This window comes from Cervus elaphus, chromosome 24 (genome assembly GCF_910594005.1).
Source record: "Cervus elaphus chromosome 24, mCerEla1.1, whole genome shotgun sequence".
In the NCBI taxonomy this organism is placed as follows: domain Eukaryota; kingdom Metazoa; phylum Chordata; class Mammalia; order Artiodactyla; family Cervidae; genus Cervus; species Cervus elaphus.
In genome coordinates, this window is record NC_057838.1 from 13,891,440 (window position 1) to 13,906,508 (window position 15,069).

The 15,069-nt window shown below is 42.7% G+C and overlaps 1 long non-coding RNA gene across 1 annotated transcript in view; it reads left to right on the top strand.

Annotated features, from left to right (window-relative positions):
- The window catches only part of LOC122683268, a 36,776-nt gene that overhangs the window by 150 nt on the left and 21,557 nt on the right, over window positions 1–15,069 (top strand). The window contains exons 2-3 of the long non-coding RNA XR_006337664.1: window positions 3,353–3,531; window positions 4,453–4,522. This is a non-coding gene — a long non-coding RNA (uncharacterized LOC122683268). The remainder of the gene's footprint in view (window positions 1–3,352; window positions 3,532–4,452; window positions 4,523–15,069) is intronic.

A 15,069-nucleotide genomic window follows, 5' to 3' on the forward strand; every position in this document is an offset into this window, starting at 1 on the left:
CCTTTGTTATTTGTCAAATATGTTACAGTTTTTTCCATAGAAATACATGTAATAGAGCTTTATACGCAGTGGGCTTGGAGTTGTGCGTTTTCAGTAATGTTTCAGTCTATTTTGATGGATAGCCAAGGTTGAGAACCACGGCCTCAAAAGTGTGCATATCTAAACTTAAACTGTGTCTTTTTCCTCCTTAAAACCTGACAGGCATCTTGGTCAGAGTTTTGGGATTAGGAACAGTTAACGTGTGTCGTAAAGTCAGTTTAATGGTTGCAGCTCATCTAGGGTGCCAGCAATAGGGCTTAGAGCGGGGCGTGTGTTCCCTGGGCTGAGGCAGGGTCCTGGCAGTGACAGCACCAAATCCTAACCACTAGACATGTGATCAGTGACAAAGGCCCTGGGTCTTTGGCTTTGCAGAGAAGAATTGCCCCAAAGAAGGAAAGTAGTGACGCAAATAAAGGGTTTACTAGGAGGGAAAAGAATACAGGACTGTGGATAGACAGACAGGCAGACTGAGAGTGAGTGGCAGAGTCACACCCTCAAGGTAGTTAAAATTACTTTTATGGGGCATTTCTTCTGGGTTTCCTTTGGCCAATCATTTTGATTCTCCTGTTTCACAGCCCATATTTGGTATATCTCAGGATCCACCCATGTGTGCACATGCATCTCTTAGCCAAGATGGATTATACTGTAAAGGCCCAACTTCCACCCCCTAATTGTCTTGTTCTCATCTTGGAGTTTTTCAGTCTATAGGGAATGAATCTCCAATTGCCTGGGCCTATCTACCTCCTGCCTCACAGCCAATGTACATTTTTTTTTAGTGAATTAAAATAGAATATTTTATGTGTGTGTATGTAGATGATGATATTTATCCCCCAAACTTAGGCATTTTGAGAGTGAAAGGGGGTACAACTAGAAGATCAAAGGTGTAACTGAGGCTGTGACCAACCAGGTCACAGGTCTGTGAGTACTCAGAATATGAAGTGTATCACAGACATTTACATTGTCTGCAGCCGTCTTTGTCCGGAAGTCCTTAAGGATGCCCCGCGGCCTGCATGGATCACATCCATTGCAGTGTAAAGCCCTTCAAAATCCAATGTCATCCAGTCTGGCTTAGTATCAAGAGTTTACTCACTACTCCCTTGACATTCCTTTACTTCTGGTTGCCCTCTATAAAACTTTCTTTTTCTCCTAAAGTACAGTCATCACTCACCTACAGAGTCAATTCAAGCCACCACTACCTCTCCTTGGTGTCACATGGCATCACAATAGTTCTGCCTGCAAAGAACAAGTGCTCCTCAATTTTTATAAATATTTATATATTTGTGTGAGAATATAACACTCAGTGACAGTGATAATTATCTCTGGATGGTGAGTTTACTAATGTTAATTTCCAGAGAATTTGCATCACTTGTATAATCTGGGGAAAAAAAAAGAGGAAAAGAAACAGAATTGTATTTAACAGCAAAGGAAAAATTCCACTTCTCCTTCCTTTTGGTAGTCTAGAGCACAGTCTTCCAAACTTCTTACATAGATTTTTAGTTTTTTTTTAATGTTGAAGTAATTTTAGATGTACAGAAGTATTGGAAACCAGATATAACATTGTAAAACTCTTGTGCTTTAAATAGCACCATCAAGAAAGCAAGAAGACAACCCACAGAATGGGAGAAAATACTTGCAAATCATGTATTTGATAAAGATTCAGTATCCAGAATTCTTGCCCAGATGGCTCAAGCAGTAAAGAATCACCTGCAATGCAGGAGATGCAGGTTCAATCCCTGGATCGGGAAGATCCCCTAGAGGGGGAAATGGCGACTTACACCAGCATTCTTGTCTGGGGAATCCCATGAACAGAGGAACCTGGCAGGGTACAGTCAATGGGATCGCAAAGAGTTGGATACAAGTGTGCGTGCATGCATTCAGTATATATACACTCTTGCAACTCAATAAAAAATATAAACTGATTAAAAACTAGGGAAACGATTCAAGTAGAAATTTCTTCGAAGAAGAGAAATGGTCAATAAAGCACATAAAAAAGTTCAACATCTTTTCCTCTTGTGTGTGTCTTACCTCTGTGTCCAAATTTCCCCTTTTTATAAGGACTCAATCATTGGATTAGGACTCACCACACCTAATGACCTCATCTTTACTTGATATCTGCAAAGATCCAAATTTCAAATAAAGGCACTTTTCATAGGTACTGGCCTTATTAGAACATCAGCACCTTTTGGGGGGACACAATTCAGCATATAACGGGATGAACCTTGAAAACATGCTAAATGAAAGAAGCTGGTTACAAAAATCTTATATTTCCATATGATTCCATTTATATAAAGTGTTCAGAATAGGCAACTGTTTTGAGACAAAATATATTGGTAGTTGCCTAGTGCTGAAGAGGACTAGAGGAGTTATTGCTAGTGGTTAAATTACACATGGGCTTTCCAGGTGGCACTAGTAGTAAAGAACCTGCCTCCCATTTCAGGAGATGTAAGACACATGAATTCAATCCCTAGGTCAGGAAGATTCCCCTGGAGAAGGAAATGGCATCCCACTCCAGTATCCTTGCCTGGAGAATCCCATGGGCAGGAGCCTGTCAGTCTGTGGTCCTTAGGGTCGCAAAAAGTCGGACACAACTGAAGCATCTTAGCAGGCAGGCAATACTGAAATATAATAACAAATACACAGGGTTCTTGTATACCTTTCATCCAGCTTTTAATGTTTGCATATTACATAACTAATTAATTGAGAAAATTAACACCTATGCAATACTATTTTCTAATTTACAGACTTCATTTAAATTTCACTACCCAAACTGTCCTTTTTCTGGTCAAGATCCGATTTAGGATCCCATGTGTTTGTTTTTCCTGTCATCTTAGCCACCTGCAATCTTAGACAATTCTTTAGTTTGTCTTTGATGTCCTTGACACTTGAAGAGTATTGGAAAACTATTTTGTAAGATGTCCCTCAGTTTGGGTTTTCTGGTTGATGAAATTTAGGTTATGCATTTTTGGCAAGACATATTACAGAAGTGATGTTGTATCTTTCTTGGTGCAGCATATTACAGGTATATGAAATTGATGTCATTACTGGTTAAGCCTGGTTATTTATCAGATTTCTGTACTATAAACTTAAAATTTTTCTTTATAAATTAATAAGTAGCCTGTGGGGAGAAAATTTAAGACTTTGCATTTACCTTATTTTTAAAAATCAGAATTTCATCCTGTAATTTTAGATTCTATTCTTGCTCATGGCATTTATTAATGTGGTATATACCTAATGGTAATTTTCTTTCTACCGTTGTTAAATGTAATTCTACTGTAAGGAATAGCTGTGTCCTTTCCCCTCTATTTATTTACAGACAGTCCCTGACTTACAGTGATTCAATTTATAATTTTGTGCTTTGCAAAAGCAAAAGTTGAGGACAAACTGTACATGGAATTTTGAACTTTGATCATTTCCTGAGCTGGCGATAAGTAGTATGATACTCTTGTGATGCTGGGGAGTGACAATGAAGCTGTCAGCCACACAGTCGGAAAGGTAAACAACCAATACACTTGCAACCATTCCATACATCCATCCTGGATTTTTATAGTATTCAATAAAATACATGAGATATTCAGTAGTTTATTATAGGTTTTGTGTTAGATGACTTTTTCCAACTTTAGATTACTGTGTTCTGAGCACATTTAAGATAGGCTTGGCTGAACTGTGGTGTCCAGTAAATTAGGTGTATTAAATGTATATTCAACTTATGATGGGTTTATGAGGACATAATCTCACCATGTGTTGAAGATTTGTGTTTATTTATTCAATTGTTTTATATAGCAGTATGGATTCATGGATTTTTATTCTATCAATTTTAATCCATTAGTGTCATCATTTATTATGCTGCTCAATTTGTCCCAAATTTGGCCATTGAGACCTTGTAGGGAGCCTCTAAGATGGCCTCTGATAATACCTACCTCCTAGTATTCAGGCCCTTTTAAAATCTCTCCTTGGGTGTGGGCTAGATTTAGTGACATTTCTAACGAAAAGAAAAGGTGATGGGATGTCACTGCTGAGATTAGGGTTTAAGTAAAAGCCTGGCTTCCATCTTGAGCAGACACTTGCTCTCGCATTCTCTTATTCCCTTGCTCCTTCAGTTCCTTGCTGTGATGGAAACCAGCTACCATATTGTTAGCTGCCCTGTGGAGAGACCCCTGTGCCATGGAACTGAGAGAGGCCTCCTAGCAATAGCCAGTGAAATACAGGTCCTTGGTCCAGCATCCCACAAGAAACTGAATCCTGCCAATACCATGTTAGTGAGCGTGGAGTTGATCCTTGGGATGATCCTGGCTGACAGTTTGATTGCAACCCCATGGGAAACTTTGAGCCAAGGCAATCTGTATTAGTTTGCTAGGACTGTCATAAGTACCACAGACTGGGTGACTTAAACAGCAGGAATTTGTTTTCTTACAGTTCTGGAGGTTAGAAGTACAAGATCAAGGGTCTAGCTGATTTGTGGTTTCCAGTGATGGCTCCCTTCCTGGTATGTAGATGGCCTCCTTCTCACTATATATTTACATGGTCATTTTTTGGTGTGTGTACTTAGGGAGGGGTCTGGGTGGGGAAAGTGCTAGTTCTCTGGTGTGCTTTATATAAGGATATTAGTCCTGTTGAATCAAAGCCCAATATTATGACTTCATTAACTTTAATTATTATTTAGAAACCCCATCTCCCAGTATAGCCACACTGGGGGCTTCAACATAAGGACTTTGGGGGAAAATAAATAAGGACCAAGAAAGAAGCAACTTAGCAAGACAGAAAACTTACAGACAATAACTGCTTGACTGCAGCCAAACATGGTGGAAGAAAGTGGGCCCTTATCCCCCTCAGCATAGGTTAAGTGGGGACCCTAGACGTCCATGATAGTCTTGCTGATATGATTTCAGAAAAGGCTAAGAGGAGCTGGGATTGTCATGATCACCCAGTGGTAAGGAGACCTTTCCTCTTTAGTGTTTTTGAAAGTAATGTAGGGAACAATTGCAAGGCATTCTCCCCCACCCCCAAACTGGCACTTGGTATTAGGGTTCTCCTGAGAAACTAGAGGGAGGTGTAAAGAAGAGATTGACCAGAAACACTAAGGGCAGGAGAAGATTGGTATCTTAAACTCAAGCATTCAGGCTTGAACTTTTGTTCTGTTCAGGCTCTTGATAGATTGGATGATATCCACCCACTTTGGGGAGGACTGTTAGCTTTATTCAGCCCACCAATTCAAGTGCTAGTAATTGCTTCTGGAAACACAGACATCCAAAAATAGTCTTAAGCTCTCTAGGCATTCTGTAGCCTATTCAAGTTGAAACATAAAATTAATTATCATACTCTCCCAGCCAGGGTGGTGGACTTTCACCCCGACTTGGCAGAAATGGGGTGAGGTCTGCCTTTCTGTGCTGATGTCAGAGGCACCTGTAAAACAGATTTAAGTAGGATCCCAGTCACATAATGTAGTAATCAAAAATGTCCCCCCCCCCAAAAAAAAAACCAAAACACAAAAATGTCCAGGGTACAAATGAAAACCACTGATACCAAAAATCAGGACTATCTTAACTTGAGTAAGACAAGACAGTTGTCTTGATACAGAGATGGGAATTATCTGACAAAGGATTAAAGCAGGCATGATAAAAATACTTTAATGAAAGTTTATGAAAATGCTTGAAACAAAGCTGTAAAGTCTCAGCAAAGAAGTACAAAATATAAAAAATCAAATGGAAATTTTAAAACTGAACAATAAAGGAAATAGTAAGCTCACTAGATGGACTCAACAGCAGAGTGGAAACAATACTGAAAGGATCAGTGAAAGTAAAGATAAAGCAATAGAAATTAACCAGCAGAGAATAATAGGTTGGAAAAAAAGTAAATAGAGCCCCACGGATCTGTGGTAGTATAACAAATGATCTAATATTTATTTCATCTGTGTCCTAGAGGGCGAGAAGAAAGAGTGTGGGGTTGAAAAGTTATTTGAATAAATAATGGTCAAAACAAAACAAATTTGGTGAAAGACATAAACCTACAAATTCAAGAAGCTGAGCTAACCCCAAATAGGATACACCCCCAAAAATATCTTGCCAAGATACATCATAATTAAATTTCTGAAAACTAATGGTGAAAAATCTTGAAAGTGAAAAGAAAAAAATAATACTTTACCTATAACTGAAAAGCAATTTGAATCATAGCAAGTTTCTTATCAGAAACCAAAGAGGCCAGAAAGAAGGGGCATCACATTTCCAAGTGCTGAAAACAAAGAACTGTAATTCACAATTTGATATGCAGTGAAAATACTCTTCAGGAATAAAGGGGTTGGATATCAAGACATTCTCAGACAAAGGAAAACTAGAAGGATTTGTCTCTAGTAGATCTGCCTTATTTAAAAAAAAGTAAAAGACCTGAAGGAGCTTCTTGAATTGGAAAGGAAATGATGAAAAGAGGAAACTTGAAACATTAGGAAAGGAGATTGAACAATACAAAGACTAAATATATTAGTTAATACAGTGGAATTTTTTCTTAAGTTTTCTAAATTGTATTTCACTGAGGCAAAATTATAACATTGTCTGATAGTAACTACCATACAATTGCACTCATTTCACATTCTAGCAAGATAATGCTCAAAATTTTTCAAGTTAGGCTTCAATAGTATATGAACCAAGAACTTACAAATGTACAAGCTGTATTAAGAAAAGGCATAGGAACCAGAGATCAAATTACCAGCATCCGTTGGATCATAGAAAAAGCAAGGGAATTCCAAAAAAACATCTGCTTCATTGACTACACTAATGAACTTTTGACTATATGGTCTTTTGACTATATGGATCACAATAAACTGTGGAAAATTCTTAGAAAGATCCAGATACCAGACCACCTTACCTGTCTCCTGGGAAATCTGTTTGCAGAACAAGCAGCAACAGTTAGAATCAGACATGGAAAAATGGCCTGGTTCCAAATTGGGAAAGGAATACATCAAGGCTGTATATTGTCACCCTGCTTATTTAACTTATATGCAGAGTACATCATGCAAAATGCTGGGCTGGATGATTCACAAGCTGGAGTCAAGATTGCTGGGAAAAATACCAGCAATCTCAGATATGCAGGTGACACCACCCTAATGGCAGAAAGTGAGAAACTGAAGAGTCTCTTGAAGGTGAAAGAAGAGAGTGAAAGAGCTGTCTTAAAACTCAACATTCAAAAATATTATGGCATCTGACCCCATCACTTCATGGCAAATAGAAGGGGTGAAAATGGAAGCAGTGACAGATTTTATTTTCTTGGGCTCCAAAGTCACTGTGGACGGTGACTGCAGCCATGAAATTAAAAGACCCTTGCTCCTTGGAAGAAAAAGCTGTGAAAAAGTGTATTTAAAAGTGTATTAAAAAGACTTCTGCTGACAGAAGTCTGTATGGTCAAAGCTATAGTTTTTCCAGTAACATATGGTTGTGAGAATTGGGCCATAAAGAAGGCTGAGTGCTGAAGAACTGATGCTTTTGAACTGTGCTGGAGAAGACTCCTGAGATTCCCTTGGACAGCAAGAAGATCCAACCAGTCCATCCTAAAGGAAATCAGTGCTGAACATTCACTGGAAGGACTGAGGCTGAAGCTGAAGCTCCAATAATTTGGCCACCTTATGGGTAGAACCAACTCATTGGAAAAGATCCTGATGCTGGGAAAGATTGAGGACAAGAGGAGAAAGGGACAGAAGGGGATGAGATGGTTAGATAGCATCACTGATTCAATGGACATGAGTTTGAGCAAACGCCAGGAGATAGTGAAGGACAGGGAAGCCTGCTTTGCTGCAGTTTAGGGGTTGCAAATATTCGGACATGACTTAGCAACTGAACAACTAATAATACAGGATCTTAAAGGAGTAAAGTTTTTTGCACTTCACTGGAACTGGTGAAATCTTGACACCAGAGGACTATGAAAGCTTACGTATACATAATATAATACAAGAACTAAATAGCTACAGAAAGAGATACAAAACCACTATTGATAAAATGGAATTCTAAAAATGGTACAAGTAACCCAAAGGAATACAATAGAAAAAACAAATCCCACTGAAGTTCTCAATTCAGTTCAGTTCAGTCGCTCAGGCGTGTCCGACTCTGCGACCCCATGAATCACAGCACGCCAGGCCTCCCTGTCCATCACCAACTCCTGGAGCTTACTCAAACTCATATCCATTGAGTTGGTGATGCCATCCAGCCATCTCATCCTCTGTCATCCCCTTCTCCTGCCCCCAATCCCTCCCAGCATCAGGGTCTTTTCCAATGAGTCAACTCTTCGCATGAGGTGGCCAAAGTATTGGAGTTTCAGCTTCAGCATCAGTCCTTCCAATGAACACCCAGGACGGATCTCCTTTAGGATGGACTGGTTGGATCTCCTTGCAGTCCAAGGGACTCTCAAGAGTCTTCTCCAACACCACAGTGCAAAAGCATCAATCCTTTGGCGCTCAGCTTTCTTCACAGTCCAACTCTCACATCCATACATGACCACTGAAAAAACCATAGCCTTGACTAGATGGACCTTTGTTGGCAAAGTAATGTCTCTGCTTTTTAATATGCTGTCTAGGTTGGTCCTAACTTTCCTTCCAAGGAGTAAGCGTCTTTTAATTTCATGGCTGCAGTCACCATCTGCAGTGGTTTTGGAGTCCAAAAAAATAAAGTCTGACACTGCTCCCACTGTTTCCCCATCTATTTCCCATGAAGTGATGGGGCCAGATGCCATGATCTTAGTTTTCTGAGTGTTGAGCTTTAAGCCAACTCTTTCACTCTCCTCTTTCACTTTCATCAAGAGGCTTTTCAGTTCCTCTTCACTTTCTGCCATAAGGGTGGTGTTATCTGCATATCTGAGGTTATTGATATTTCTCCCGGCAATCTTGATTCCAGCTTGTGCTGCTTCCAGCCCAGCGTTTCTCATGATGTACCCTGCATATAAGTTAAATAAACAGGGTGACAATATACAGCCTTGACATACTCCTTTTGCTATTTGGAACCAGTCCCTTGGTCCATGTCCAGTTCTAACTGTTGCTTCCTGACCTGCACATAGGTTTCTCAAGAGGCAGGTCAGGTGGTCTGGTATTCCCATCTCCTTCAGAATTTTCCACAGGTTTATTGTGATCCACACAGTCAAAGACTTTGGCATAGTCAATAAAGCAGAAATAGATGTTTTTCTGGAACTCTCTTTCTTTTTCGATGATCCAGCGGATGTTGGCAGTTTGATCTCTGGTTCCTCTGCCTTTTCTAAAACCAGCTTGAACATCTGGAAGTTCTCGGTTCACGTATTGCTGAAGCCTGGCTTGGAGAATTTTGAGCATTACTTCACTAGTGTGTGAGATGAGTGCAGTTGTGTTCGAGCATTCTTTGGGATTGCCTTTCTTTGGAATTGGAATGAAAACTGACCTTTTCCAGTCCTGTGGTCACTGCTGAGTTTTCCAAATTTACTGGCATGTTGAGTGAAGCACTTTCACAACATCATCTTTCAGGATTTGAAATAGCTCAACTGGAATTCCATCACCTCCACTAGCTTTGTTCATAGTGATGCTTTCTAAAGCCCACCTGACTTCACATTCCAGGATGTCTGGCTCTAGGTCAGTGATCACACCACTGTGATTATCTGGGTCATGAAGATCTTTTTTGTACAATTCTTCTGTGTATTCTTGCCACCTCTTCTTAATATCTTCTGCTTCTGTTGGTCCATACCATTTCTACCCTTTATTGAGCCCATCTTTGCATGAAATGTTCCCTTGGTATCTCTAATTTTCTTGAAGAGATCTCTAGTCTTTCCCATTCTATTGTTTTTCTCTATTTCTTTGCCTTGATTGCTGAGGAAGGCTTTCTTATCTCTCCTTGCTATTCTTTGGAACTCTGCATTCAAGTAGGACTATCTTTCCTTTTCTCCTTTGCTTTTTGCTTCTCTAGCCCAGCAATAATTACATGAAATGTAAATGCTTGAATATACCAACTAAAAGAGGGACAGAGTAGGTAAAAACAATACCCTACTCTATGCTCCCCAGCAGAAACTGAGTTCAAAATGAATAGTATGTTAAAGGTTGTTGTTGAGCCATGAAAGACGCCAGGATTCTTGGCCTCTGGAGGAGAGGAATTCAATCTGGGGCCAATGACCAGGCTTGGTCACTCAGATTTTTTGTGTAATAAAGTTTTATTAAAGTATGAAAGAGATAGAGAAAACTTCTGACAGAAGGGGGCAGAAAGAGTGCCCCGCTGCTATTCTTTAGCCAGATGTTATATAGCTACTAGCAGTCTGCTAATTAGAGAAATGAAATGTCTCAAAACTCAGAGATTGGCACCAGGCCCCTCACCCACAACATGCGTTTTGAGATAACATTGGCACAAGGAGAGTTGTCCCGGGCCATACAATGATGGGTAAGAATCTTGAAGAAAGGCAAGTTTCCAAGCAAATACAGTCTCATTAACATAGCTTAAGAGAACACTTGCATGAGTAAAACATGCTGGTTTGTCAAGTGGGTTCTGAGTCTTAGGGGAACAACGCGAAGACAGAGTGTAGGGTGTGTTCTGTCCGTAGTCCGAGTCCCCGGTCAGGAAAGAAGACTCCTCGAAACAATGCAACTTGCAATAGGGGAATTTATTACTGACTCGAGCCAGGGCCTCCCGCCCTCACCAGGTGTGTGAGAAAGAAAGGCCCCGAGCCCCAGTTCTCTCGGGTATTTATTAGGTCAAAATAAGCAGCAGGTAGTTGGCGCAATCGGATTGGTTACACAGTGGGTAGTTGGCGCAAGCTGATAGGTTACACAGTTGCAAGGTAATTTTTGTTGGCCCAACGTGGGGCTTTCAGCTTTCCCCTGATAGGTTCCCTTTTCTCTGGCTAGGCATATGCTGATTGGCTGGCTCTAGGAGGCCTGATTATTATGTTACCCTGGGAAACCAGGCCTACTCCTAATCTAGGCTGCCTGCCATGGCGTTAGCCGTGACAGCCTCACATTTCCCCCCTGTCTGTTGTTCAAGTAGAGGAATCTTCCTCTTTACTCTGTGAAATTGACTGATATTGTTGTCTCAATACCATAATTTGGATGGTATTTAGGCGCTCCCTAATAAATGAGACCAGACGGTTTAAAATGCATGGACCAAAGGTCAGTAACAATATTAATACTATGAGTGGACCCAGGAGGGTGGAAATCAAAGTGGTCAACCAGGGGGAGTGCTGAAACCAAGATTTAAACTAGCCTTGTTGGGCTTTTCGTTCTCTCTTCTGCTGGGCTAGTCCCTCTCTTACTTTTTAGAGAGATTTTTGTACCACCCCTGAATGGTCGATATAGAAACAGCATTCTTTTCTCAGTGCTGCACATACTCTTCCTTGTTGCAGAAACAGCAAATCTAAACCTCTCCTATTCTGTAACATTACTTCAGCCAAGGAGCTCAAGGATTCTTGGAGGTGCGAAATGGACTGTTCCCTTGGTTTTGCAACCCCAAGCGGCGCAATAAAAAGAGTCAATTTCCCCACATTTTTCATTTTGGTTCTGATCCCTCTTCCCCCCCCGGGCAGACATAGACAGGCACCTGTTCGTAGTACTGTGGGCCTTTTCTCTCACAGTTACAGGTGAACAGACCGAAAGAGCCGTGGGCAAAGAACTTGGTCTGTTGGTGGGGACCAAACCCATTACCGTCAGCCACCAGCACGCACAAATCAAAGGTCAGTACTGGCCACCATGTCCCTTTGGGGCCAAGCTGGACCTCGAATTATGCACTTCTCCAGTCTCAGGATTGTAGATCACCCAAGTCAGGTTAGCTGGCTGATGGGGGTTGTGGCTGGTTCCTCCTGGGCCAATGAAAACTGTTATCAGCAGGAGAGTTAAGAGGGCTCCCGTCGTACGAGTTTCAGTTTCAAAAGATTTGACGGGTGAGGTCTTGCCTCCCATTCTGCTTGCATCTTCTCCTGTTCTTCTGGGGTGGCTTGCTGCACGTGATTGCAGTGAACCTAGGGCCCGATCCCGTTGACCTTAACAGCAGTAGGAGTGGTAAGGAGAACAACATAAGGGCCTTTCCATCTAGGTTCTAATGCTTTAGATTGGTGTCGTTTTACCCAAACCCAATCACCCGGGCCAATATTATGTGAGGGGATGGTCCCCTTGCTTGTTCCCTCGTGTATCTCTCAAATTAATTTCTAAACATGGCTATGCACCTTGCTTAATGCCATCAGTGATTGCTGGAATTGTCCCAAGGTAGGGGGTGGTAGGCATTTTCCCTCAAATATAGGACACACAGGAGGGGGTCTTCCATACAGAATCTCAAAAGGGGTAAGATTCAGCTTATAAGGGGTGTTACGCGCTCGAAAGAGCGCGAAGGGAAGGAGGGTCACCCAGTCCCAGCCAGTCTCTATTGCCAACTTTGTCAGAGTTTCTTTTAGGGTCCGATTCATTCTCTCAACCTGTCCTGAGCTCTGGGGATTATATTCACAATGTAACTTCCATTTTGTCCCCAGGGCTTGGGCCAGCCCTTGTACAATCTGGCTCACAAAGGCAGGTCTGTTATCTGAGCCCATAGTCACTGGCAGCCCATACCTAGGCACTATCTCCTCTAAGATCTTTTTAGCAACCACTGTTGCTGTCTCTCCCTTAGTGGGGAAGGCTTTTACCCACCCCGAGAAGGTATCTACCAGAACCAACAGATAGCAATACCCATACTTGCCTGGTCTTACCTCAGTGAAATCTATCTCCCAGTGTTGCCCTGGCTCTTCCCCTCGGTACCTCGTTCCAGTGTGCTGCCTCTTCCCTGTCCTCATCAGCTGGCATGCTTTGCAAGCCTGGATTATTTCTCGTACAGTTGCATTTTGTCAAGGGAACCTGAGGCAGGCTGTCTGGAGAAGAGTCAAGGTCTTTTTCTCTCCCAAGTGTGTAGTTGTGTGCAGGTGTTCACATAGGTGACGACCCAGGATGGCAGGCAATATCAGGTTGTTGTTTTGATCTCAGTACCATCCATCTTTGTTATTCTTCTGGAGGGTGGTATCCTCGTTGATCCAAATGAGGTCAGGGAGGGAATAGTCGGGGACTGGTGGCAGAGTCCCCATACCAGGAGGTGGAAGTCCCATGGCTAATATGGGGGCGGCATAGTCCCGGCTGGCCGCTTTTAGTAGGGCCCGTCTGAGTGTCTGGAAAGCCTGTTTCCTTGGCTCAGTCCAAGTCCAGTTTGGGGTCTCTTTACTTCCCTCATATAAGGGCCGGGCCTTCTCAGCAAACCCCATGATCCATAGTCTACAATATCCAACAGTCTCTAAAAACTCTCTCACCTGGCGAGGGGTCTTGGGCTCTGGTACCTGCAATATTGTTTCCTTCATGGCCTGAGTTAGCCACCTTTGCCCCTGCCTGATCTTATACCCCAAATAGGTGACCTCTTGCCAGGATATTTGCACCTTCTTTGTGCTAGCATGATATCCCAAGGTGCCTAGAGTCTGTAAGAGGTCACCAGTGGCACAGCTGCATGCCTCTTCTGTGGTTCCAGCCAACATAAGGTCATCCACATATTGCAGCAGGATGACCTCTGGGTGGCGAGTCCGATATTCATAGAGGTCTTTACTCAAAGCCTCGTTAAACAAGGTAGGGGAGTTTTTGAACCCTGGTGGGAGGCGGGTCCAAGTTAGTTGTACTACCGGTTGGCCTTCCCCCTCAGTCCCCTCAAAAGCAAATATTTCCTGGCTCTGGGCCACCAGGGGTAGGCTGAAAAAAAGCATCTTTCAAGTCCAACACAGTGTACCAAGTGTACTCAGGCAGCAAACTGCTCAGGAGGGTATACGGGTTGGGGACAGTAGGGTGTATGTCACTCACCCGCTTGTTGACTTCTCGTAGGTCCTGGACAAGTCTGTAATCCGTACTCCCTGGCTTCTTCACCGGTAGTAAGGGGGTGTTCCAAGGGGATTGGCACCGCTTGAGAATTCCGGCATCCATGAGCCGTCGAATGTGGGGAGTGATCCCCCGCCGAGCCTCCTGGCTCATAGGATATTGCTTCACCCTCACAGGAGTCGCTTCAGCTTTTAATTCGATGACGACCGGATGTCTCTGTTTAGCCAGTCCCATTCCTGCTGTTTCTGCCCATGCCAACGGATATTTGTGGACCCACAGTTGTACATCCAGTGCTATAACCTCTGAGGGCTTAGGCACAAAAAGTCTGTATTCATCTCTTAAAGCTAGAGACAAGACATGTATCGGCTGTCCAAGTCCATCCGTGACTGACATTCCCCCAGGGTCAAAATGGATCTGAGCATTAACTTTAGTCAACAAGTCCCGTCCAAGTAGAGGGGCTGGGCATTCTGGTATCACCAAAAACAAATGGGACACCTGATGGGTCCCCAAATTTACTTTCCGTTCTGTGGTCCAACAATATTTTTTTTGTCCCCGTGGCTCCCTGCACCAAGCTGGTTTTCTTAGACATTGGTCCCAGTTTTTTATTTAAAACAAAGTGTTGGGCGCCAGTGTCCACCATAAAGCCAACGGGTTTCCCCTCTACATGTATGGTTACCCAGGACTCGGGGAGGGGTGTCGAGTCTTGACTCCCCTAGTCACTGTCTTCCCCCGCATATAGAACTCGAGTTCCAGGGGAAATTCTCTCTCTGGGTTGTTCTTTTCTTCGGGTCCCTCTTAGGGCACTCATTTTTCCAGCGCCCCCGTTCTTTGCAGTAAGCGCACTGATCTTTCTTTAGGGCCTGCCTTTTTGGTCTCTCTGTTTCTCCCGTCTGGGGGTCTCGAGGCTCCCTCAATTCTGTTCCGGCCTTCATCCCCGCAAAAAGAATCTTGGTTAGCTGTCTCTGGTTCTTCCAGTTTTCTTTTGCCCTATGTTCCCTATCTTCTTTCCTGATCTTCTCAGCTAGTTCCCTTTCCTCCCGACGAAGTCGTTCCTCCCTTTCTTCTGGGGTCTCCCTATTATTAACTATCTTTTCAGCTGCTTTCAGTAAGTCTTGTATTGTCTGCTCTCCTAACCCCTCTATCTTTTGTAATTTCCTCTTAATATCTGGGGCTGCCTGATTCACAAACACTAGTAGAACTGCAGCGCATGATTCCTCAGCCTGGGGGTCCATGGG